Source organism: Saccopteryx leptura, chromosome 1 (assembly GCF_036850995.1).
Source record: "Saccopteryx leptura isolate mSacLep1 chromosome 1, mSacLep1_pri_phased_curated, whole genome shotgun sequence".
In the NCBI taxonomy this organism is placed as follows: Eukaryota; Metazoa; Chordata; class Mammalia; order Chiroptera; family Emballonuridae; genus Saccopteryx; species Saccopteryx leptura.
The window spans coordinates 41,838,792-41,850,813 of NC_089503.1; positions in this window are offsets into that span (position 1 = coordinate 41,838,792).

Below are 12,022 nucleotides of genomic sequence, written 5' to 3' on the forward strand. Positions count from 1 at the left end.
GTGCTCACAAAGCTACTGACTTATCCGAGTTTCCTAGAATCAAAGGTTTCTAGCTCACCAGACTTATTCACCTCTGTTCCCCATCTCCTTCCTTCTCCCCACACAAACTCTGCACAAACTGGCCTCTCACTCAACACTCCGCCATCTTGACTGCTTCTCCTGGCCTCCTCCAAATGGCCTCTCTCTGTTTTCTGCTCTGCTCTCTCCTCTAATGCTAATAATCCCAGGAACCAACATTATTATCCCAGCAAGCTCCCGTTCTGCCCTCATTTTATACTGTAGATTCATAACCTTTAATCTAATATACAAAATAGGGAAGTTTCTAATACAAAGTCACTTATCTGGGGCATGATGAGATTGTACCACCCCACATCAAAATGGGTGGGAAAGGCTTAATCCTAAAACCAAGCCTCAGGCTACAAGGATTCTGCCTGCCCACAGCCCACAGAGACACACATTAATATCACCTGGGCAATGGCCTCCACGTGGGCAGCGCCATCTTTAACAAAGTGAGCATAATACATTTTATCTGCCCAACATGGGCCACCTAATTTAGAGAGTTTTACTCCTGGGAAGGAATTGACTCTTTTTTTTTTTTTTTCATTGATTTTAGAGGGAGGAAGAGAGAAAGAGAGGAACATTGATCTGTTCCTGTATGTGCCCTTATCGGGCATTGAACCAGCAACGTTTATGCTTCAGGATGATGCCCTAACCAACTGAGCTATCCAGCCAGGGCTTAGGAATTGACTCAAGTGAGCACCTGAAGGATGGGAAAAGCCAGTCAGGTGAAGAGGCAGACGGGGTGTGTGAGAGTAGATCCTCAGGTCTAAGCATGTGGGGAGGTCTTGAGGTGGGAAGGAGCTTCAATTAGACAACCAGAACAGCAGTGGACAGAGTGCAGTGAAGAAGGGGGGAGTGATAGGGTAACCAGCCAGAGAGGTGCATAGCGGCCAGATATGGGGCCCTCACAGGTCACGAAAAGGTTTCTAAACTTCATCCTGTGAATAATGGGAAGCCACCTTATAGGTTTAATCTGAATAGTGATGTGATCATGTTTGCATTTTTAAAGTGTGGCAAAAATTGTGTAGACTCCACACAATAATTTTGAGCATATTTTAAAAATGAGACTGGATAAGAGGAGGGGCTGGAGTGGGAATAGGAAACCAGTGAGGAGATAATTGTAGTATTTCCAAGATGCAGTGACGGTGGATTGGACATCATAGCAGCAGAGGAGATGGGGAGGAGTGGATGAACTCAAGTATATATTGGAGGTAGAAGAGACTAAATTTGCTAACCTGTGGAATGAAGAAAGTAAGAGACAAGCATATATGTAGGAAGGTAGGAGGGCTTGGAGGGCAGGGAGATCAGGCTTTCTTTTTATATTGAAGTAAAATTTACATTACATAAAATTGACCATTTTCATGTGAACAATTCAATGACATTTAGTACGTTCACAGGGGTGTAGAACCACTGCCTCTATCTAGCTCCAAAATATTTCTATCATTCCTGAATAACACCCTGTACCTACTAAGCAGTTACTCCTCATTCTCCCACTACCTCTACTACCACCCGGCCCTTAGCAACCAACACACTGCATCTGTCTCTATGGATTTACTTATTTTGGATATATTGATATATAAATTGAACCATACAACATGCAATCTTTGTGTCTTGTATTATTCTTTGGCCAATATTATTCTTTCATGTTGCATAATGTTTTTCAGGTTCATCTAAGTTGTAGCATGAATGAATACTTCATTCTTTATTATGGCTGAATAGTATTTTCTCTTTTTTTGTGACAGAGACAGAGAGAGGGACAGATAGAGACAGACAGACAGGAAGGGAGAGAGATGAGAAGCATCCATTCTTCATTGCGGCACCTTAGTTCATTGATTGCTTTCTCATATGTGCCTTGACCAGGGGGCTACAGCAGACCAAGTGACCCCTTTCTCAAGCCAGCACCTTGGTCAAACCAGATGAGCCCGCACTCAAGCTGGCGAGCTTGGTGTTTCGAACCTGGGTCCTCTGCATCCAAGTCTGACACTCTATCCACTGTGCCACCACTTGGCCAGCTGAATAGTATTTCCTTGTATGCAGATAGCAGCTTGTTCATTCATTTATCTATTGCTGGACATTTAGACTGTTTCCACTTTCAACTATTGTGATTGTTGCTGCTGTGAACATTTGTGTATAAGATCTTGTCTGAGTACCTGTTTTTAGTTCTTTTGAATATATACCTAGGAGTAGTGCAATTGCTAGGTCATATGGTAATTCTCTGTTAAACTTTTTGAAGAACTGCCAAACTGTTTTCCACAGTGGCTGACCTATTTTACATTTCTACCAGCAATGTACAACACTTGTTAGTTTCCAAGTTCACTTTTGAATATGTTAAGAAGCCAATGTGTCATGGAAGAAAAGACATAAAATAAGTCATTGGATATAAAGGTATGAAGTTTAGAAGGGAGGTTTGGGCTTGAAATGTACATTTTGGATTGTTAACATAGGAGAGGGGGTGGCATTAACAAGGAAAACAGTATAGACTGAGAAGAGAAGAGGGACTAGGTCCTTGCCCAGGGGAACCCTGAATATTTGGAGGGGAAAAAAAGGAGGAGCTGGCAAAGAAGATCAGGAAGGACCAATATAAAGGTACCACAAAACCAGTTTAGCAAGAAAAACTGGAGATCAGGATGTGTCTCCTCTGAAATAAGTTCTGCTGACGATCCCTGGAGTGCAGTGAGGAATCCTTCTTTATCATGCATGGAACCAGCACTCTTTTTTTTTTTTTTTTTTTTTTTTTTACAGGGACAGAGAGAGAGAGTCAGAGAGAGGGATAGATAGGGACAGACAGACAGGAATGGAGAGAGATGAGAAGCATCAATCACCAATTTTTCATTGAGACACCTTAGTTGTTCACTGAGTGCTTTCTCATATGTGCCTTGACCGCGGGCCTTCAGCAGACCGAGTAACCCCTTGCTCGAGCCAGCGACCTTGGGTCCAGGCTGGTGAGCTTTTTTTTGCTCATGCCAGATGAGCCCACGCTCAAGCTGGAGACCTTGGGATCTTGAACCTCGGTCTTCTGCATCCCAGTCCGACGCTCTATCCACTGTGCCACCACCTGATTAGGCGGAATCAGCACTTTTAATATCCCAAAAACCATATCTCAGGTTCAGAAAACTCCTTTGCTATAGATTCCACAGGTCAAGATGATAAAACAAACATAAGGAGAAAGGTCATTTCCCATCTGGATATCACCCAGAGCTTCTAATTTTGGTACAAAGAAGTCCATGTCCTAATCTCTGGAATCTGTGAATATGTCATCTTACTTGGCAAAAGGCACTTTGCAGATGTAATTAAGGATTTTGAGATGAGGAGCTTATCCTGGATTATCTGTTAGGCACAAAGTAATCACAAAGGTCCTTACATGTGATGGAAGAAGCAGGAGAGTCAGAGGCAGATTCAAGGATGCTATATTGCTTGCGTTGAGGATGGGCAAAGGGTCATGAGCATGCGGGTGGCCTCTAGAAGCTGGAAAAGGCAAGAGAACAGATTCTTCCCTAAAGTTTCTAAAAGGAACACAGTCCCTCTGACCACTTGATTTTAGATTAGTGACCCCATTTTAGAATTCTGACCTCTAGAACTATAAGATAATAAATTTGTGTGGTTTTCAAACAGTACATTTGTGTTAAGTTGTTACAGCAGCAATGGGGAAGTCAATTAAACACTTCTAATTAGGCAAATATCATATATATATATTTTTTTCTCCAACTGACAGTCCTTTCTCTGAACCTTCTCAAAGTATGTGAATTTTTAAATTGTATAATTGAGCCCATTGAAATTCTTAATTGGTGGAATTCCAGGCACAATGCTGGAGATATTTTGAGAAAGGTCAGAGCCATCTTAGAATTCTGTTGGAGAACTGGGGAAATCCAGACACCTGGATTCCCCAGGGTTGTGAAGTCTAGATGTGTTCAGAGAAGATCAGAGAGGGTTTCTGCTTTTCTCAGTCCTTTTGGGTGACCTTCAACTACTCAGGCCTCTCCACCCCAGGGTCATTGCCTAAACTATTCTGGTGTCCTTGGTGATGGACCCACTGAATGACTTGGCCCCATCTTTCTTCTTTAACTGAGGTGGCTCAAGCCCTGCCATAGACCCAAGTTTAGGAAAGCCATCTTTGACCTTAGCTTTGTTCTGAAAGGTCTCTTTTGGCCAGTATTTTTCATGGTATTGCAGTAAGAACTCCAGATTAAAAGTCAGAATGTTTTTGCTTGATTCTTGAGTGTACTTACTAGCCCCTCCCAAAAGAGGGTCATAGAGTTTCTCTGTGTCTGTTTCTGTAGAAGCTGGAAAGGCAAATAAAATAAGGATGTAAAATAAGGATAGTGTTCACCTTATTAGAATTATTTTTCAGATAAAAGAAAATATGCATGCAAAAACTGTAATTGTCCTGCATTTTAAAGTACATCCATACTCAGCAATGAAAAGGAACAAATTACTGATACAATAGTAACAAAATGGGTGAAGCTCATCTCAAAAGGGTGAATCTTACTGTAAGTTATACATAAACAAACTTGACTTTTAAAAAATTGAAGAAAAAAATGACCTACAAGATAATGTATTGCATATAAAGCCCTTCGGGGGCAGGATCTAATGGACTGAGCACTCAAGTAATAAATGATCTAGTCCAAATTGGTTGCTGGGCCATGTTGTTCATATAGCATATAACATGACTTTCTGCTAATATAGTGTGCTCATCTGCTTGCAGCCTTAAAATATATTTAATTGGAAGGATACTGAGTGCTTCCCTTTCAAAAAGTTCAACGATTGTTATGCCTCAAGGAACGAGGGAAGCCAACCAAAAGAATGATGAGGGAGGTAGGACAGAGAGAAAAGGGGAGGGCGGTTCCTGCTTTAGTTGCCAATCTGAGAAACAGTACAAGTCTAGAAGAAGTCATTCTGCTGATAACAGATGTTATCTTGGTTTGGAGGAAATTTCCAATTCTGGATATTAGACCTGTAATTTAGGATGGCCTCAAGCTTAATAGAAACACCAGTCAGAAACACGTGAAGTCTAACGTGTGCGAATCTCGCCGCAGGCTGGAGCGGACCACCAGGACCCTGCCCATGCGCCTCTACCCGCCCGCAGGCGAATTCCCTTCTTCTCATTGGGCACTGCTTGACTGCCTCGGACGCCCATTGGCCTGCTCCGATGCCCGCTTCTATAAAAGGCGGGCAGTGCCGCCACCGAACTCACCCAGTTTACTGCTGGCCGCGCAGCAGGTGAGTAGGGTGACCCCATGCGGGCGGGAGCAGGTACCGCTGTCGCGGATTTAGGGACGCTGGGACGGCATGGGTTAGGGAGGCACGATTACCCTCCGGGGAGGTAAATGGCCATGGAGCTGGGTCTGGGAAGTAGGACTTTTGCTCTAGTGGTCACTATTCTTTCCTCCTACCCACTTTGGGGAGAAAAGGCACTATTTTTGAGGGTCTTTTTTTGTGCCAGAAACAGGTTCCTTACCCTCATCTCACTGTCAAGTCCGTAACTCTTGCGTTTTACATCTGAGGAAACTGAGGTTCAGAATCGAACCCACATTTGTGTGACTCCTCTATGTTAGCAGAAACAGACCATTTTTCCTTCCCTTCCTCTCCCTCAAATGGCAACATCTTGTTTTCCTTCTCTTCCTATAAAGGAAACCCTCCCCGAGACAATCCTCCCAAAAAGGGAGTCTCAGATGCAAAACCTCTTAGCATCACACGTCCATCCCAACACAGGATGGGGTGGGTTACAAGTGACAAAGAGGCATATAGGGTCTGGTAGTTCAGATCCAGTTAGTAGTCCAGGTAAGCTTAACCTTGGCTCTGACCATTTGGTTTTCAGAGGTTTAAAGTTAACTCCCCAACTCTAGTTGACTTCGGGGGAAAAGACTAGAGTTGAATGTTCTGACCCAAAGTTTGTGTCTGTCAATTCTCAAAGAAGACAGAATTTACTTCTTTGATTTAAAAGTAAACATGAGCACAGCTTAAAGTAACTATAAATGTTTTGTGAAGCTGTGGTCTGTGGTCTATGAATTTTACCACTGGAGTTCATTGGTACATGTATTAGTATCATATTAGATTATTTTCAAGTAGGGATGTGTCTTCTATTTCCGTTTCCTTTGCCAGTGCCTTTATTTTCTGGGTCGAAGTTTTTCAGGGTCAGTGTTTTCTCTTGTATTCCATCTTCCTTTCACCCTTGTTTAGAAAAAAAAAAAAATCAAGATTCTCTAGAGAATTCTCTCCTTCCACACAAGTCCTCCTCACAGCTTTTGGTTCTGTCTTCAAGCAGCACCCTTGCTTTCAAAATACTTTAATTTGATAGTACTCTGCACTTCCTAGATCAAATAAATTTAAATTACACTTGGTGTTAATTCAGCAAAGGGGAGAGAAGAATTAGTCAATGTATATACATCTTCACCTCTACAATACCATGGGGCTGTTGATCTTCTAACCTCCTTCTCAGTATGTCTTCCTTATTTCCAGTGATATATCCTGCACACCAGTGCATCTTTAGTCAAGCCAGGAAACGCAGTAGGAGAAGGACTCCTTACCTCTCACAGGAAATGGGGAAATACCAGTTGGCATTGGCTTATTGAAATATATATATATTTCTTCATGAGATGTAGATTCAAACAGGTGTGACCCATTGGACACTTTATAGCACTTTATCTTATCAGACTAGTACTGTGGGTCTTAACATGAAGGGGTAGGAGTGGGCAAGTAAGTTGAAGGGTGGAAAAGTGACAAGGGAAAATGTAGATGCTCTGAGGGCAATTGAGAGTGGTTGAGTCCAAAATGGTGGGATCTTGATAACATTATACGGAGTGAAATAAGTAAGTCAGAAAAAAACAAGAACTACATGATTCCATACATTGGTGGGACATAAAAACGAGACTAAGAGACATGGACAAGAGTGTGGTGGTTACCGGGGGTGAAGGGTAGGGGGGAGAGGGGGTGTGGGAGGGGAGGAGGGAGAGGGGAAGGGGGAGGGGCACAAAGAAAACTAGATAGAGGGTGACGGAGGACAATCTGACTTTGGGTGATGGGTATGCAACATAATTGAATGACAAGATAACCTGGACATGATTTCTTTGAATATATGTACCCTGATTTATTGATGTCACCCCATTAACATTAATAAAAATTTATTTATAAAAAAAAAGAGAGTGGTTGAGTCAAGTAAAGAAAAACTTATGCCTCATAAGCTCTGTCAACCAGGCAGTTATGGCCAAATCTTAGTAAAGATCAAAGCTCTGTAAGCTTATTTTAGAGGTGGCAGTGGGAGAAGGGTGACGATGTTTTTCTTCTTTGTAGCAAAAATAATTACTTTTGAGAACTTCATTTTTATATTGACTAAAACAAGAGGGATAGGAATATTTCCAAATCTCAGTATAAAATTCTTTGCATATTATAAATATTCAATTATCCTTCAACTCCTTGCCCCCATTCTCTAAAGAGATGCTGGTGGCAAAACTAGATACACTCTAGAACCAGGGAAAGAAAAGAAAATATGAACCCCAAAGGGACGACTTAGATCAGCTGTGATTGTTAGTACCCTCTTACCATGGCTTCTACCAGGTGAACTTAGGAGACAGTTTTGGGGTTTCATAATAAACCAATGAAACTGAAAATCACCTTAAGACAAAGAATACTTTCATTTTATAAAACAACTGTTCCATGTGCTTGCTGCTATAAGAAATGTACCATGGGTAAGAGAAAGTCTTAGAGTTATTTAAAATGTCAATTTCATTACATTTAACACTTTCTCTCTCTCTCTCTCTTTCTTTTAAGATTGTGAAATTTGGGATTTACACTTTAATATTAGTTGAGTACTTAGGTCAGCAGCTGTTCTGAGGGATTTAATATATTTTATATATATTTAATCCTTTTTATAACCTTTATATTGGTGCTAATTATCCTTTCAACTTCGCAAATAAGGAAATTAATGCACATAGGAATTATAGTTTGCCTAGATGGATTTGTAGATACTGTAGATATAGTACTAGCAATTTGCTCTGTTATTTTATCTCTCTCTATTGTTTGCATCTGCATGCTATAAAACAAAGTCACTCATCCTCTGTGTGGAAAAAAAAAAAAAGTCCATGGTTTTTTAGTGATAGCTAGACAAGAAATGTTTCCAAAGTTTTCACATCTCTAAAAACATTTTGAAAATGAATATCTGAGATCACCTCTGAATTTTTAGCCTCTGAACACTACTTCAAAATTTCCTGTGTATACTTAAGTTTACGTTAAGAAATGGTCAATCCTGTTGGAGCTGAAAATCTCTATTTGGATTTCTTGTTTCTTATCCATAAATCCTTTTTGATGAGAGATTATGGATGGGCCAGAAGCCACTTTCAGTCACCTTTAGAATCTCATAAGATATTGGTCACAGGGTGGTCATGCTCTTCAGATATCATAGCTGGGATTTCAGAGTCCCATTTTTTTCTTATAATTTGTAGTTATTGGAAAGTCCTTTTCACCCCCTACCACATGCATAAGTCTGTGAATTATTGAGAGGCAAATTGTCTAGTTTTTCATCTTTACTGCCATAACACTGACTATGTACTTTATACATGTGAATGTGAATTACTTGAACTCTCATTTATTTTACCGTTAGTAATAATTTGAATCACAGAAAAATCTACAGTATTATTAAATTTAACTTGTCATTTGGTTTTAAAGCATTGACACAGAGGTTGTTTCGATTGGCATAGTCAACTGACAATGAACCTTGCTATATTAGAAAGTTAAGTAGCCATGCCCAAGATCAGGGGTCCCCAAACTTTTTACACAGGGGGCCATTTCACTGTCCCTCAGACCGTTAGAGGGCTGGACTATAAAAAAAACTATGAACAAATTCCTATGCACACTGCACATATCTTATTTTAAAGTAAAAAAAACAAAACGGGAACAAATACAATATTTAAAATAAAGAACAAGTAAATTTAAATCAACAAATTGACCAATATTTCAATGGGAACTATGCTCCTCTCACTGACCACCAATGAAACAGGTGCCCCTTCCAGAAGTGCAGTGGGGGCCGGATAAATGGCCTCAGGGGGCCGCATGTGGCCCGCAGGCCATAGTTTGGGGACCCCTGCCCAAGATCATACTGACAAAAATCAGACCAGTGATTAGATCTGATTCTGACTTCATGTTTTAGGTATTTACTTACACTGTTTTGCAGTGTAAATAGGTGGTTGAGAAGATGCTAAAGTAGATATCCAGTTCATCTTCTGACAAAACAGCTCTTGGCTAGATGCCATGAATTTTGTCCAACCTTCTGTGTTTCTGAACATGTTTATGGTAGTCCCAGTGAAACCAGATTAATATGTTAACATTCACATGTTCAGGGGCACAGTTTTAAATGTATGTTCTCATATTCTCTAGCTGTGGGACTGTGAAAAGCTTAATTTCTCTATGCTTCAATTTTCTTATTTATAAAATAGGTTTAATTCTTATCCCTTCCCCTCAAGATTTTATGAGTTAGAGGGGATAATATTTGTGCATGATATTTATTGACATTTGACAAATGTCAATTCCCTTACTCACCTCTTGGATTGCTGAGAATGGATGGAGCCTGCCCTCGTAGAGTGGGAAATTTCTTTCTTTCTTATCTCCATACTCTCTGAACTTATATGAGATATAGAAGTCCTTCAACTTTGTACATAAATGATAAATATTTGTTAAACTAAGTTCCAAAGGTATCATAAAAACTGAATTCTGGACCAGAAAATCGTATTTCATTGGCAAATTTAGTAGCTGGCTATTGTTTATGACCATAAGATTGAATGTCAAGCCAGATGGGTCTCTTAGGGCCTCCTTTTGTAAGAGGCCCCAAAATGTTTTACAATAAGGATTTTAAAAAGCTTTGTAGAAGAAAGAGAAAACTTATGAGGGTTCTCTGGTCAGAAGGACAGAAATACATCAAGCCCCTCATTTTGCATCATCCTATAGAGAAGCATGTCAAATCCAAGATTTTAGCTTAAGAAAACAACCTTGTCCTTAAAATTCCCTTTTAGCCTCCAATTAGACAAGCCATGGTCCTTAGATGGGTATTTGGATGGGCATAGAAAATTAAGTTCAAGCTGCCTTGCATTAGCTGAGCAGAGCCTTTTGTGTGTGTGTGTGTGTGTGTGTATGTGTGTGTGTGTGTGTGTGTGACATAGAGAGAGGGACAGACAGGCAGGAAGGGAGAGAGATGAGAAGCATCAATTCTTCATTGTGGCTCCTTAGTCTTGTTAGTTGTTCATTGATTGCTTTCTCATATGTGCCTTGATGGGGGGGCTACAACAAAGTGAGTGACCCTTTGCTCAAGCCAGCAACTTTGAGGTCATGTCTATGATCCCATGCTCAAACCAGCGACTCCACACTCAAGCTGGTCAGCCTGTGATCAAGCCGGTGACCTCGGGTTTTGAACCTGGGTCCTCCGCGTCCCAGTCTGACGCTCTATCCACTGTGCCAAAACCTGGTCAGGTTGCGCAGAGCCTTTTAAGGAATCTGGCCCCACTGACCTTAGCCTAAATTATTTCTCACCACTCTGTATTGGTTGGTCACATCCTCATCTTTTTCTTTAACCTTCCCATCTACTCTTTCTCCTTTTTTTCTTTAAGATCCATTTCAGCCTGACCAGGCAGTGGCGCAGTGGATAGAGCATCAGACTGGGATGCGGAGGACCCAGGTTCGAGACCCCAAGGTCGCCAGCTTGAGTGCGGGCTTATCTGGTTTGAGCAAAGCTCACCAGCTTGGACCCAAGGTCTCTGGCTCGAGCAAGGGGTTACTCGATCTGCTGAAGGCCCGCGGTCAAGGCACATATGAAAAAGCAATCAATGAACAACTAAGGTGTCACAACAAAAAAATGATGATTGGTGCTTTTCATCTCTCTCCATTCCTGTCTGTCCCTATCTATCCTTCTCTCTGACTCTCTCTCTGTCTTTATATATATATAAAAAGATCCATTTCATTTAATTTTTTTTGTATTTTTATTTATTTATTTATTTATTTATTTGTATTTTTTTTCTGAAGCTGGAAATGGGGAGAGACAGACAGACTCCTGCATGCACCCGACTGGGATCCACCCGGCACGGCCACGAGGGGCGAAGCTCCGCCCACCAGGGGGCGATGCTCTGCCCCTCCGGGGCGTCGCTCTGCCACGACCAGAGCCACTCCAGCACCTGGGGCAGAGGCCAAGGAGCCATCCCCAGCGCCTGGGCCATCCTTGCTCCAATGGAGCCTTGGCTGTAGGAGGGGAAGAGAGAGACAGAGAGGAAGGAGGGGAGGGGTGGAGAAGCAAATGAGCGCTTCTCCTATGTGCCCTGGCCGGGAATCAAACCCGGGACCCCCGCACGCCAGGCTGATGCTCTACCGCTGAGCCAACCGGCCAGGGCCAAAAGATCCATTTCAAACACATCTTCTTCTGGAAACACCTCTGAATATATACCAAAATAACCCATTTACTGCCATAAGTATGCCATCTGTATGCCTGTGTCCTTATCTTCCTTCACTGTCATTTTCTCCCTACAAGGCTTTCAGTTCCCTTATGGTGGGGACTGTATCTTTAAGATATTTCTTATTCCTTTATTCATTTAATGACATGTAGCCAGTGCCTCTTATGTTCAGGGACTGTGCTAGGTGCAGGAGATACAATGGTGATCTCTGCCAGCAAGGAGCTCACAGTCTAGTTGGAGGAACACACAAGCAAATACTCACTGAAATAGAGCTACCTGTGGCTGTTGTTATAAATGGAAGGTACATGGTGCAGTGATAACCCACACTAAAGGGAGTTGACTTGGGGAAGTCAGGGAAGGCTTCAATGAGTAAGTGAAGTTTGAGCTGGGCGTTGAAACACAGTGTATCTTGCTTCAAGTACACACCATCACCACTACGCCTGCTCTGAGTGTGCCACAGGCTTGGATCAATGAGTGAGAGCCCGTGGAATCAGTTACGTCAAGTTCAGTTGTTAAAGGTTAATTCCATGGAAACTACA